This window comes from Diadema antillarum, unplaced genomic scaffold, assembly GCF_040938485.1.
Source record: "Diadema antillarum isolate AM-2024a unplaced genomic scaffold, OU_Dant_1.0 seq00000507_RagTag, whole genome shotgun sequence".
NCBI lineage: Eukaryota > Metazoa > Echinodermata > Echinoidea > Diadematoida > Diadematidae > Diadema > Diadema antillarum.
This window is the reverse complement of record NW_027271462.1, coordinates 702,452-715,295: the sequence shown is the minus strand read 5'-3', so window position 1 is coordinate 715,295 and position 12,844 is coordinate 702,452. Positions and strand designations below refer to the sequence as shown.

General features: G+C 38.7%; 1 long non-coding RNA gene across 2 annotated transcripts; it reads right to left on the bottom strand.

The window, feature by feature from the left end:
* Positions 1–1,818: 1,818 nt before the first annotated feature.
* LOC139734036 (uncharacterized) lies at positions 1,819–9,272 on the bottom strand. 2 transcript variants are annotated; one of them, XR_011711131.1, is made up of 4 exons: positions 8,579–9,272; positions 6,730–7,117; positions 3,857–3,994; positions 1,819–3,270 (listed from the first exon to the last, which is right to left on the bottom strand). It is a non-coding gene; the product is annotated as an uncharacterized lncRNA (long non-coding RNA). The 2 variants fall into 2 exon arrangements; XR_011711130.1 differs by having other exon boundaries at positions 1,820–3,270; positions 8,628–9,272.
* Between the last annotated feature and the right edge of the window lie 3,572 nt (positions 9,273–12,844).

Genomic DNA, 12,844 nt, shown 5'->3' with positions numbered 1-12,844 from the left:
TATAAATTGCATGTGTACATGGGACCTACATTAGAAGTTGTGTGTACCAGGGTACACTGACCTTACATTTTCTTTTATCTTTGCATGTATATTTGCATTTGGTGTTGCATCATGAGCACAGGTTCTAATTGCAAATGTGCTACATGTATTTAGAAACTGCTCTCACAGTAATGTGATGTGATATACAATGTAGAGATAACAAATGTGTGCTGGCTACTTGCATGTAGGCCTATATCTTTTAAATATAAAATGTCATAATAGAAATAATTGTAAAGCAAAGATTGCCAATTGACACAGGTAAGGTAATCATTTGCAGAAAAAAAAAGAAAAAAGAAACTGCTCAGCATTCTGTCATTAGTCAATTTGGGCATCTACACATTATACTCCTATCATATTGAACAATTATGATAATAATACTATAACATGTAAATTAAAAGAACCTTACAAATGCAACCACTTTCAAATAACTTGTACATTTGCAGGGAAAAAATATTGAAGTGAAAGTCCAAGAATCAATGTCACAGGGTTAATGACTTCAAGTACAAAGAACACTATACCATTTCAGTGTGGAGACCTTCTACATATTGCATTGTCAAACCACAATTGGTTTAGGGTTTGAGCATATACAATTATATCAGAACATCATGTAGGGACCTACCAAAATGTATATTACAATGTATTTTTATATCTATGTGAATGAAAACTGAACATCTTGTTTGAAGCACTTCCAACACATTTGTTTATCAAAATTCATACTTTTTTTTTTTTGGCCACAAAATATAGATGCAATGAATATTACAAGGGCACAAACTCCATTTACCACAAAAATATTGTCCTCATAATAATGTGATTTGATAGAGTTATCACAAAATTTTGTGCTGAAAAAGTGTCTTCCAAAATGCTGATGGACAATGCTACTGTGTAGGACCTGCTGTGCCACTTGAATGTAACACATGGCATGATATCAGTGATCACATAAATGATGAGGATAATAATCATTATGAAGATGATGATAGTAATAAAAAATTAGCAACAACAACAATAGTAGTAGTAGTAATAATAATAATAGTTAGAGCAATAATGAAATGTGTGAAAGGCCCTTCAGTGATGTACACTGTTGTGCATGACAGCCCTGCTTAAGTTCACTTTAAAACACTGATGCAATATTTTATCGTAACGGAGTAATTGTAGTTTTTCACCTCTGAAACACCTGGGAAACACAGGGGGAAAAAAGACCAAATGAAAAACAAGAGACCCGCGGGTCACGCGCTCACCTGAGTATCGCAATTTCACCTTCCATGCATTCTTGCACACTCTTACCTGAGAACATTGGAAACTTTAGGTCTGCATATGGATCCCTCCCCCCCCCCCCCCCCCCCTCAACTCGGGGGGGGGGGGGGGGGGAGGGGGCAGGCAGTCCTGGATCTGAATCTGCAATTAACAAACTTGGAACTAAAGTCATCAATGTTCAAACTCATGGTATTAACTTTGCTTTATCATTTCTGGTTCTAGAGCAGAAGATTTTAAATATTCCTCAATGTGGGGGGGGGGGGGGGGGGGGGTGGGCCCCCTAGGGGGCCCCCAAGAGGGACATGGTGCCCATTTGAAGGAATTGAGATTCTATCCCCCTAGGGATGCTACCTGCTAAGTTTGGTCAAAATTCATCTTGAGGTTTTCAAGAAGAAGATGAACATGTACAATTCAGGCTCCATTACAAGTGTTGGACTTCTCCCCAGCCCTCTCCTGGGTCCTAAGGGCGTGGGGGGGGGGGGGGGGGGGGGGGGGGGGGGAATGAATCCGCCAACCCCATGAAAAAAACTTGAAACTACAGTCATCAATGTACTAACTCATAGTATCATCTTAGCCCTATCATTTCTGGTTCTAGAGAAGATTTTTAAAGGTTCCTTAATTTTAGGGGGTTTGGCCCCCTAGGGACCCCCAGGTGGGCAATGGTGCCCATTTGAACAAATTGAGATCCTATCCCCCTAGGGATGCTACCTACCAAGTTTGGTGAAAATCAGATATGGCGATCTCAAAGTGAAGATGAAAATGTACAATTTAGGCCCCATTAGGACTCCTCCCCACCCCCCTCCCCTGGGTCCCAAGGGGGGCACCCCTGATTCCCCCATGAACAAACTTGAAACTACAGTCATCAATGTACTTACTCATAGTATCAATTAAGCCCTATCACTTCTGGTTCTAGAGAAGAAGATTTTTAAAGATTCCTTAATTTTAGGGTGTTTGGGCCCCCCTGGGGCCCCCCAGGTGGGCCATGGTGCCCATTTGAACAAATTGAGATCCTATCCCCCTAGGGATGCTACCTGCCAAGTTTGGTGAAAATCGGTCATGGGGTTCTCGAGAAGAAGATGAAAATGTAAAAAGTTTACGCACGACGGACGACGGAAGACGCACGACGGACGCCGGACGAAGAGCGATCGCAATAGCTCACTTGAGCCTTCGGCTCAGGTGAGCTAAAAAAGGACAAAACACTTTGTGCCTGGATATTGCAGCCCTTTCAGTTTCCAGTAACAGTTTAACGCACATGCAGTTTAGGAGTTTACAGGATTTATTTTCCCTACTTGCTACATGGGGCAAGAACAAATTTTCCAGGCAATCAATTCACTGTTTCATTCTGATTCACACATTTGAGTACTAACATGTTTGTTGTTACCTCACAGGAAAGACAGAAATAGAGAGTTCAGAGATATAAATGTAGTGTCATATCAGTTATCACTGCCATCACATGAATGTAGTCTATGATTGGAATTGATGTTATTCATGTTCAATGCGCATTTATCAGAATCCCCAACAATCCTGGTACAAAGGTGCAGCTTTTTCATTACTAACATGTCTTTTGCTATAATACACAATGAAGGCATAAATTGACAGTAGGCCTACAGGAAGAACTGGTGTCAGAGCTATTATCATTGCCATCACTTGGATGCACTCAACATAATTATGATATTGAAGTCATCCAAGTTCAGTTTTCAAACATTTGCCAGCCACAAAGAAGAACATGAGAGGGGATGTCACTGGCTTCATGGAGCTAAGTAGTTGGGAGGGCTGGTTCTGATTGATGAGAGGGGATGTCACTGGATTCACTGAGCTTGGTGGCAGAGAGGGCTGGTTTCCACTGGCGAGATGGATGTCACAGGTCTCACCGAGCTGCGTAGCCTAGAAGAGGCAGTCTTATTTGGCGAGAGGGGGTGTCACTGGCTTCAACAACCTGGATATCTGTGATGGCACTTGGATGTGATGCTAGCTGTTCCACTGCAATAGAGGCCAACAAGCACATTCTATTGATCTCTCATCTAATGACTGAATGTTGGTAATAAAGTAACTACTACACATTTACAATGAAAAATTATTTTACTACTCATATAGACTCAATTAACTATTCAGTAATACACATAGTAAATATTCTCTTTAAAGACTATCATTCAAGCAATGACAAGTTTAGTACTGATGAAAGCAATTATGTTATATGCTGAAAGTCCAATGAAAATAGCTCATTTTATTTATGATATTTACATAAAAATTCCCTAATATGCATGCCAAAGGGACGTCTTCATCATCTACTGTAAAAGTGGAAATTTCTTGCGGTGTTGGTTGAAATTTTCACGCATTTCGCGTAAGCCGAAACTAGCGCGAAAATAAAAGCATGCGAATATTTTTGCTCGCCATTTGTTCAAGTAGTTGATGTCTTGATTCCGCGGAACTATAAACATGCGAAGCTCTTCTTACCCCGCCGACCGCAAAAAATTAGTCGCGCTAAAATATCCACTTTTACAGTAACCTGTTATCTCCTTACATCTGCCCAGGCTCTGATAAAATCAATATCTGTCAGCACTCTCACCAGGTTTTGATCCACTTCAATTTGACCCAAGTCCTTTCCTCAGAGTAGCATTTTCCTCCACAACTAATTGGAGAAGGCAACGGCATTCATGAACTTGTCCTTTTTCCATTTCACAGGGGCATCTGGACTGGAGTTCATCTGTATATCAGACACAATGAAAGGCATTAACACGGACTTACAATTAGGATAGTCCCGTTAGTTCTTCACCAATCAGTAAATTTAGTCACAGAACTTGCTATCCCATGTATTTCAGTGTAGAGTCTACCAGGTAGCTTTATCTTGTAGTGCTCACATACATGCAACAGAGAAAACTCCATGAAATATGTTAGAAATAGACTGTCTACTGTAGAACTTAAATAGCAACTAGAAATGTCGCTATGGCGACTGGTATGCCTCCGCCATAATGCATGATTTTCCTAATAGGTCTAGATAGTACATGTGGACAATGTGTGATTACATTTTCACAAAACTGGCAAAATATTGAAATGACAACTTTGTCACAAATGTGTTGAATGTTCACCTTCCTTGACCTTGGTTTAATTGGATGAATAGGAGAGCATGTATTTGGGGATTTAAGGACTTTAACTTGACTTTGACCCATTCATACATTTATGCATTGAGTAATTTTCATGGTACCGGTATGGAGAAAAAGTGCAATTTCTGTACTGGATAGTAAATTGTTACCATGTTCATCTGGCCTTTGACCCTAAAATTCATAAGATACTAGTAATCACTTTCAGGTAGAACATGCATAAATATGCAGTAAGTTTCACAATAAACTGAGCCACTTCTGAGATATGGAGGAAAAGTTAGTTCAGCACTTTCACTTGATCTTTGACATTTTGACCTTTGAGGCAAAAAAAAAAGAAAAAGAAAAAAAAAACTCTCCAGAGAATTTCTATTAGGTTACACACGCATACACCAAGTGTAAAAAAAAATAATAATCCTGCTGGCATTGCATGAACATGAGGGAAATAGTAAAATTTTGATGTGCTGCACTTGACCTTTGACCCCTGACCTTTGACCCCATGAACCCTACATTCTCTAGATAATCACTGCCAGTCAGTACATGTATATACTATGTTCCATGAAGATACCTTGAACAATTTTCCAATTTACAGAGAGAAAAAAAAGAAGTTTTAATACTTTTACTCGACCTTTTGACCTTTGACCTTTGACCTCATGACCCAAACTTTCACCAGAGAATCTAAATTGGGTAATACATGTATACACTAAGTTTCAAGAAAATATCTTCTGGCATTGCATAGATATGGTGGAAATAGTGAAATTTTATGTATTTGACCTTGACCTTTTGACCTTTGACCTTGAGCACGTGCACCCAAAAGTTGATAGGCACAACTTCACCCCCTAATACACATACATGCCAAGTTTCATTAGGATACCTCAACAGGTTTTGATAGTTACCTTGTCCACAAAATTCATTACGGACGGACGGAAAGACGGACGGACGGACGGAAGGACGGAAGGACGGACGGACGGACGGAAGGACGGACGGACGGACGGACAACCCGAAAACATAATGCCTCCGGCACCACTTCGTGGCGGAGGCATAAAAAGGAAAATAAGACCTACAGAGACCCTAGCCAAATTTTTGATGAGTTGACACTGCACATGACGTCGGGATGACCTCAGCCTCTCATTGTGCATCTGGGTAATTCTGTGAAGTTGGGGCACGAAGTGTGACATTTTAGCATAACTCAATACTAATTATGCTATACATGTATTGTTTATAGGCTTTGCAGTTGTATTGAGACCATACATTTTCCTGGAAATTTTGTGCCATTCCGACTCAATTTTGATGAAATTATTAAAACGATATGTAATGGTGTCCTGTAGCATCGTGACGTGTCCATGTAGCATCGTGATAGTAAACATTTGGTCCTAAAAGACAAATTAAGGAAATTAGCTTGACCCAAATTTGATATAATATGCATAATTACTAGATTAGTCAGATAGCTAAATATCTTAACTCTCCTTTCCACAGTTTTACACAAAAAAGGACACCGCATAGCATCGTGATACATTTTGTAATTTTCTTTTAAAATTGAAACTGTGTACAGGAAATTTGAGATATTTAGCTATCTTATTCATACCTTGTAAATATGCATATTGCATCAAATTTTGGTCAAGCTCATTGCCATAATTTGTCTCTTTGGACCAAATTTTTAAATATCACGATGCTACGTGGACACGTCACGATGCTCCAGGACACAGTGTTACATATTGTTTAATAACTTCATTAAAATTGAGTCTGAATGGCACAAAATTTCCAGGAAAATGTGTGGCCTCAATGCAAATGTAAAGCCTACAAACAATAAATGTATAGCATAATTGATATTGAGTTATGCTGACATGTATTTTGTCAATATCACGATGCTACATACATGGACACTGCCCCAACTTCATGGAATTACCCATCTACAAAGTAGGCCCTATTTATTTATATGTTGTGTATACAACCTCATATCGGGCCTATGATGTCTTTCAATCCAGCCACATGCAAGGGATTTGGGGGTCTGTATAATTCCACATACAATCATATAGTAGGCCTATATGTGGCTGCAATGTACAAACTATGTAACTTGTAACCCTAAAAGTAATGATCAAGACAACTATAATCTTATTAACCACTACCACAGCTTTGGGTTTAAAAAAAAAATGTTATAAGTTAAATTACAGCAAGAATAAGAACAGCATCGTTTGAGAACACAGAGTTATCTATTCAATTTATTGATGTTTTGTGTACTAAATATCAACATTAACTTTCATTTGCAGGTTCAAAACAGTTGTTGGATCTAGGTGTATTAAAAAAGTACCAGGTACCCAGGTAATTAAAGTTAGTTTGTACAAACCTTTTGTACCAACGGAAGGGCTGGTCTCAATGGGCAAGAGGGGATGTCACTGGCTTCATCAAGCTGGGAGGGCTGGTCTTGACTGATGAGGGGGGACATCACTGGCTTCACCAAGCCGGGTATACGCTAGCTGGTCGAAACTGACGAGAGGGAATGTCACTGGCTTCATCAAGCTGGTTAGCTAGGAGGGCTGGTCTCAATTGATGAGAGGGGATGTCACTGGCTTCACCGAGCTGGGTAGCTGGTCAAAACTGACGAGAGGGAATTTCACTGGCTTCATCAAGCTGGGTAGCTGGGAGGGCTGGTCTCAACTGACCAGAGGGGCTGTCACTGGCTTCACTGAGCTGCCTAGTCAGGATGGTCCTTGAATGCGATGCTGGCTGTTGCTCTACAAAAGATACCCACAATAATATCTGACAGACCTTTCTCAACAATTAGCACCTACTGTGCTACAAAGCATACACCATTAACCACTACACTATAGAGACTGAGTGAACTGCGCTACAATGCATATACGCCATTAGCCACTTATGTATGTACGCACAATAGATACACTTCAATCAACATTTTTGCAATGCCATGTGTACCGGAGACAATAACAAGGTACTGGTACCTTACCAAACATGTGAATTCACGTTTTTGGTCCGATCATAGCTGTGATGACAACATATACGGTACACAGTTGAGTCTCCACAAAGTATTTTGTAAAAACCGAGAGTTACCAGATTCGCTGACACTTTCATTCATTCAGTGTCGTTTCGTAAAATTGGATTTCTCGCCTATCGCCAATTTGTAACAAACGTCAGTTCTGATGAGTGTCGTAACTTTCTTATTTCGACATTTTGAGACCCATAATTTGACATGAAGGTAGAATAGGGCAACATAATCCAGAATACGGTAAAATAGGAATTCGCGTATTTACATGCAAAACACAAATAGCGTGCCATTTCTTACTGTGAACAGCGATTTATGTGTAATAGAGAAGCACATTTCAAAAAGGAGAAATGTTGAGCCAAATTTGGGATGTCATTCATAGGCAAAAAAATTTCCATGTTAACTTATGGTAACTATACACAGCCCAGTTGCTGTACGTAGGTACAAGGTACGGGTACATAGCGACAGGATTCGCACAGCGTACCGTACTTACAGCGTCTACCACTCCTAGTCCGAGGCCTTTTTTCTCTGCCATTATAGCTGTAGCCCGACCACACGCTGTAAGTACACTGTGCGAATCCTGTCGCTACGTACGTACAGCGACTGGGCTGTGTATACAAGTGTAGTTACCATAACTGGAAATTTTTTTGCCTATGAATGACATCCCAAATTTGGCTCAACATTTCTCCTTTTTGAAATGTGCTTCTCTATTAATTACACATAAATCGCTGTTCACATTAAGAAATGGCACGCTAATAAAGTGTTTTGCATGTAGATAATACGCGAATTCCTATTTTACCGTATATCTACTGGATTATGTTGCCCTATTCTACTTTCATGTCATTAAATTATGGGTCTCAAAATACATAGGTCTAAGATACCTACCATACCTCAATCGCATTCTGAATACACCTTTTTGTGAATCTGCATGTAGCCTTTCTCCACATATGTGAGTATTAAAAATCTCAGGCAAACTCTGATAGGCCTACAAGTATATCTTTTAGTTTAACTGGTTAATAGAAAAATGTTAGGGTGTGGCATAGGACACCTAACAAAATTACTAATCTAGGCCTACTATCAGTATTACTAAATAGTAGGCCAATAGTGTGTGTAGATCCTCTAAGTGACATCTCTATCAATTAATGTTACACTAACAACACTAAACACTGTAACAGTTGTTATAGGTCCTACTCACACTGAACTAGTATGACTATGAGGTCTTCCGAGTTTCACAAATTTATTACCGATCCAGCCGAAGTGAAATGACATCTCTGTCGTTCAGCCCCTTATCTTCTAGTGTCTTGAGGGGAATTGGGACACTACATTTTATTTTTCTGTCACCATCTCCATACTCTGTCACTGGTTTTCATGGTCTTCCTCTTCTTGGAGACAGATCTCTCGCTCTCCACCTGCGGCTCCATTGTTTCGAATAGTGTGGATGGTATTTATACGCAGCCAGCAGATCAGAGTTCAAGCGGACCCGTGCCAGCTACAAGCTGCCGGGCGGATCCCGGGAAATGCACCGATAACGCTCGCTAGCCAGTGAACAGGCACCCGGGTTTCGCCTCGCAATAGGGGCGATATCTTGGGCTTGCTTTTCGCCGAGGAGAAGGCAATACATTAACGCTGTGCCAAAATCGGACAAAAGAGGGAGGCAAAAACAACACTTGAACGGAGAGCCTCTAAGCCGACCCCCCGTGATTTTGACAAGCGTTACATGTAACGCTCTTCAAAAAATCATAGATATCTTCATAATGCCGTATTTTTCATCGATTCTTTTTCATTGCTTAGTCCTTTCATAGACATTGGTCCTTGTTTTTGCCTGTTTCACTTCATGAAATAGCACTTTTGCATTTTGGGTTCCAACACTCATCCCCAGTCCCTTTAAGATACTAGGGAAAGCAGCTTTGAATTTTCTTTTAAAGGATACATGAGAACAAGATTGGCATGCAGCAACATGTTCAAATCGTCTTTGTTCGAATTATAAGATGATTTGTATTGACAAGATTCTGTTAGTGTCCCATGTATTTTTGCCTTTCATTTTTGTTTTTCTTTATTTTGGTCCTACGTTGCATCCGTGCTCCAGGCTTTACACCGTTCAGAATTTGGGATCTACGTGTAGGTTCCATCATATTTCTTATAGCGTTATACGTCATAGAACCAAACACACAATGATTGACCGCTATGTTTTACATGCTTACATTAATTTACTGTGCATCAAAGCCCGATTTTATGATCCACTATGTTTTTATTAGTGATGTACATTTCTTCATTGAGAAATATGAAAATAAATTGAATTGAATTGAATTGAATTAATTAAAAATTACTTGGCATTTGAGACGTAATTCCAGTTTTTAAGTCATACTGATCGATGCAACTATACAATGTGTAAAATTCAAATGCACGTCTAATAGGTTACCCTTCACTAACAATCGATTTCTGGAGTTTAGTGAATGAAGATTTAATGAAGAGTAGAGTAGAGTTCCATTATTCATTTGTGTGCTCTTTCTTTACTAGAAAAAGACAGTCGCTGTACATTATACCAACAATATTTCATCTAACCTTCTAGCTTATCAAATGGATAGATTGCTTTGCGTGGCGATAAAAGGTGCAATAAACAAAAGTGAGATTCACTACAATAAATGTTGTAGTCTTTAAATCGGGGATGAGAGTATTCATTTTATTTTTTAATGATAATAATACAACAGTTATCACACTGGTGAGCGGCAGCGTGGTTAAACAACCAGTGCTGTTACAATGTAATTTTGCTAAACATAGCAATTGTTATAGCTCCAGGGTTTTTTTTTTTAATTATATCTTCATTTTTAGGAGATATTCATTATGTGAAAATATGCTCATTAATATACACTTATTCATTATTGTAAATGTTTTTGTTGAGACTGTCATACTCCCGATCGGGCGTCGGCAGAGTTTAATAACATCTTACAAATCTTACAACACTTCATAGTGGAACTGAGGATTAACAACTGGACTCACTTTCATGTGCACGTAATGATTTTGGCATTTCATCACTATTTTTTTTCCCAGTTCGCCTTGAGCACGTTAGTCATGTGGCATTGGCACATCAAGTAGGCCCCACCCTGCATTAAAACGATAAGTCTATAAACATTCCATACCGGTACGGTATACTGGACCTGTATTGTGGTATATATGATTTGAATGTAAATTATGTTTTCAATCTACAATCTACAATTCAATAGTATTACCAAAAAAAAAAAAAACCCGATATGAAAAGTATCTTTTGAGTTTATACTGATGTTCTGTGTGAAAGCAGTGGTTTTGAATTTTGTGTTATATGTATTTATTTTGACTATGGCAATTTGTTTTTCCATTTCAGATTTGTTTCTTTATACTATTAGTTACGTACAGTCTTACAAGCCATATAAAAGCTTTCTTATGTACATTTCATTTTTCATCATCCTTGTAGTATTGTGAATTTTGTGCTGATTTGTATAGTGCATGGGACATGACATTGTGTCCACGTTGTTTTGATTTGTAAGTTATGTGTTGTTTATCCTGATTGAATGATGGAAATAGATAGAATGAAATGAAATGAAATTTTTGTGATTAAGCACCAGTGAGAGATAGGCCCATCATGCATTCAACAATATTGCCTGTAGTATAGTGATCGTCCGTACCCAATAGTTGCAGTTCTGTCGTACCGGTATTACAGTTAGCAGTCTTTTCACATTAGTATGCTTTTTTTCATATTGTATAGCATATTGTTTGTCGAGCCCCACTATTTTTTCTTTTTATGATTGTTATTCCTCTCAATAAGCTGTGAGCTGCGAACCCTTATATTGGTGATTGTACCCAATAGTTGAAGTTCTGTGTTAGTACTTGGTAGGCTTTTGATAATGTCTTTATGTCCTTGATTGTTTCCAGATTGTATAGCACATTATTTGTCAGGTCCCATTACATTTTCTTCTTATTACTAGCACCCCTCTCAACAATCTGCATACTGTGAACCTTTATATTGCTTTGGCCATGAGGTTGTCATGAAAAGCATGCAGTATACAACCGCGAAAAATGTTCCATGGTTACATGCCTCTGAAAAGCTCTTCCGCCTGTGTAGCACATATTTTTTGTACGCTTTTATGCAATTAATTAAGTAAAATGCAATTAAGGTGACTGTTCATATAGGAGACGTTGCTATACAATAATCTATTTTGTCAAGCCCTTGGGAAGGGCCTAGATCACCCCTGCCCTGACCGTCGTGGTCCCAAAACAGATTAACAAAACTATACACGTACATTATATGCCAAAGCAAACTCACTTGTACATGCATGTAAAGTCGTTTTGCCGAGTGGTAGATAAAGACACTTTACTTTTCATGATTTTTAAATGGGGGAGATACCGCTTTACAATCACCGTATAGTCAAAAGGGTGCACATTCAAAGGCAATCGAGGGTGATTTGTTCAAAATCATTAAAACCCCCAGGGCAATATACGAAACACGCACTAGCATATAGCACAAAAATGTTTCAATTTACCATGCCTTCACATTGTCGTTACGGTTGAACAGCAATTGTCATTTTGTTTGGAAGAAAGGCAATATAATCACAAGAAGAAAAAATGCTCTACATTAACTATGTCAAAGGGGTGAACATTCAAAAGCAATTCTTTGGGAAGTGTCCAAAATTACGCCACCGATGAAGCCCCGTAATTACACCACACGGATACTATGAACGCAAATACCGACGTTCTTTCGTGCATGCATGGTTTTAGAAGTAGTTCCAGCAATACAGCTTCTCACTTTTATATCAATGAATGTCGTGGAAATGATAGAAGCATTGCTTCAAAATATCTATTTAGTGGGAGGATGCACAGTAAATGCCAATCCTGTGGGATGTGCCCCAAATTCCCCCCCCCCAACCTGGATCCGCCACCTTCAGTGCAGAGACATGAAAATACACCTCATAAAATATTGCAAATTTAGATTAAAATTTGGGTGCTTCTGTTTACTTTCAGTAGTTTTCACCATCAATTAATTACATAGTACTAGACTCTACTATTACAGATCTATTGTAATGAATACAAAATTATGTAGAGTCTACAGAACTAAGGTCTACACCAAAACTAGTATTATGTTATACAGACAATATCATTCCATCAAACTAATCTTGTAATCTGTTACTTTCACACTCAGCAAAGTAACTATACAAATGACAATCTATTCATAGATGTTCTCTTTAAATACTAGTAGATTCAACTCAATTCAACAAAGCACATCAACAAGTTCTGATTTCATGTCATACCTAAATCCTAACACATTTTAAGCATGTGAGACTGAAGTTCACTGAACATGAACTTGTAGTGGACAAGCTTCAATAAATGAAGTTTTTTTGGTACTTTGCTTTCAGGCAAATATAAATGTATATTGCAGAATAGTTTTAAAAACAATAATATAACACAAAATGCAATCAGATACATACCAGAG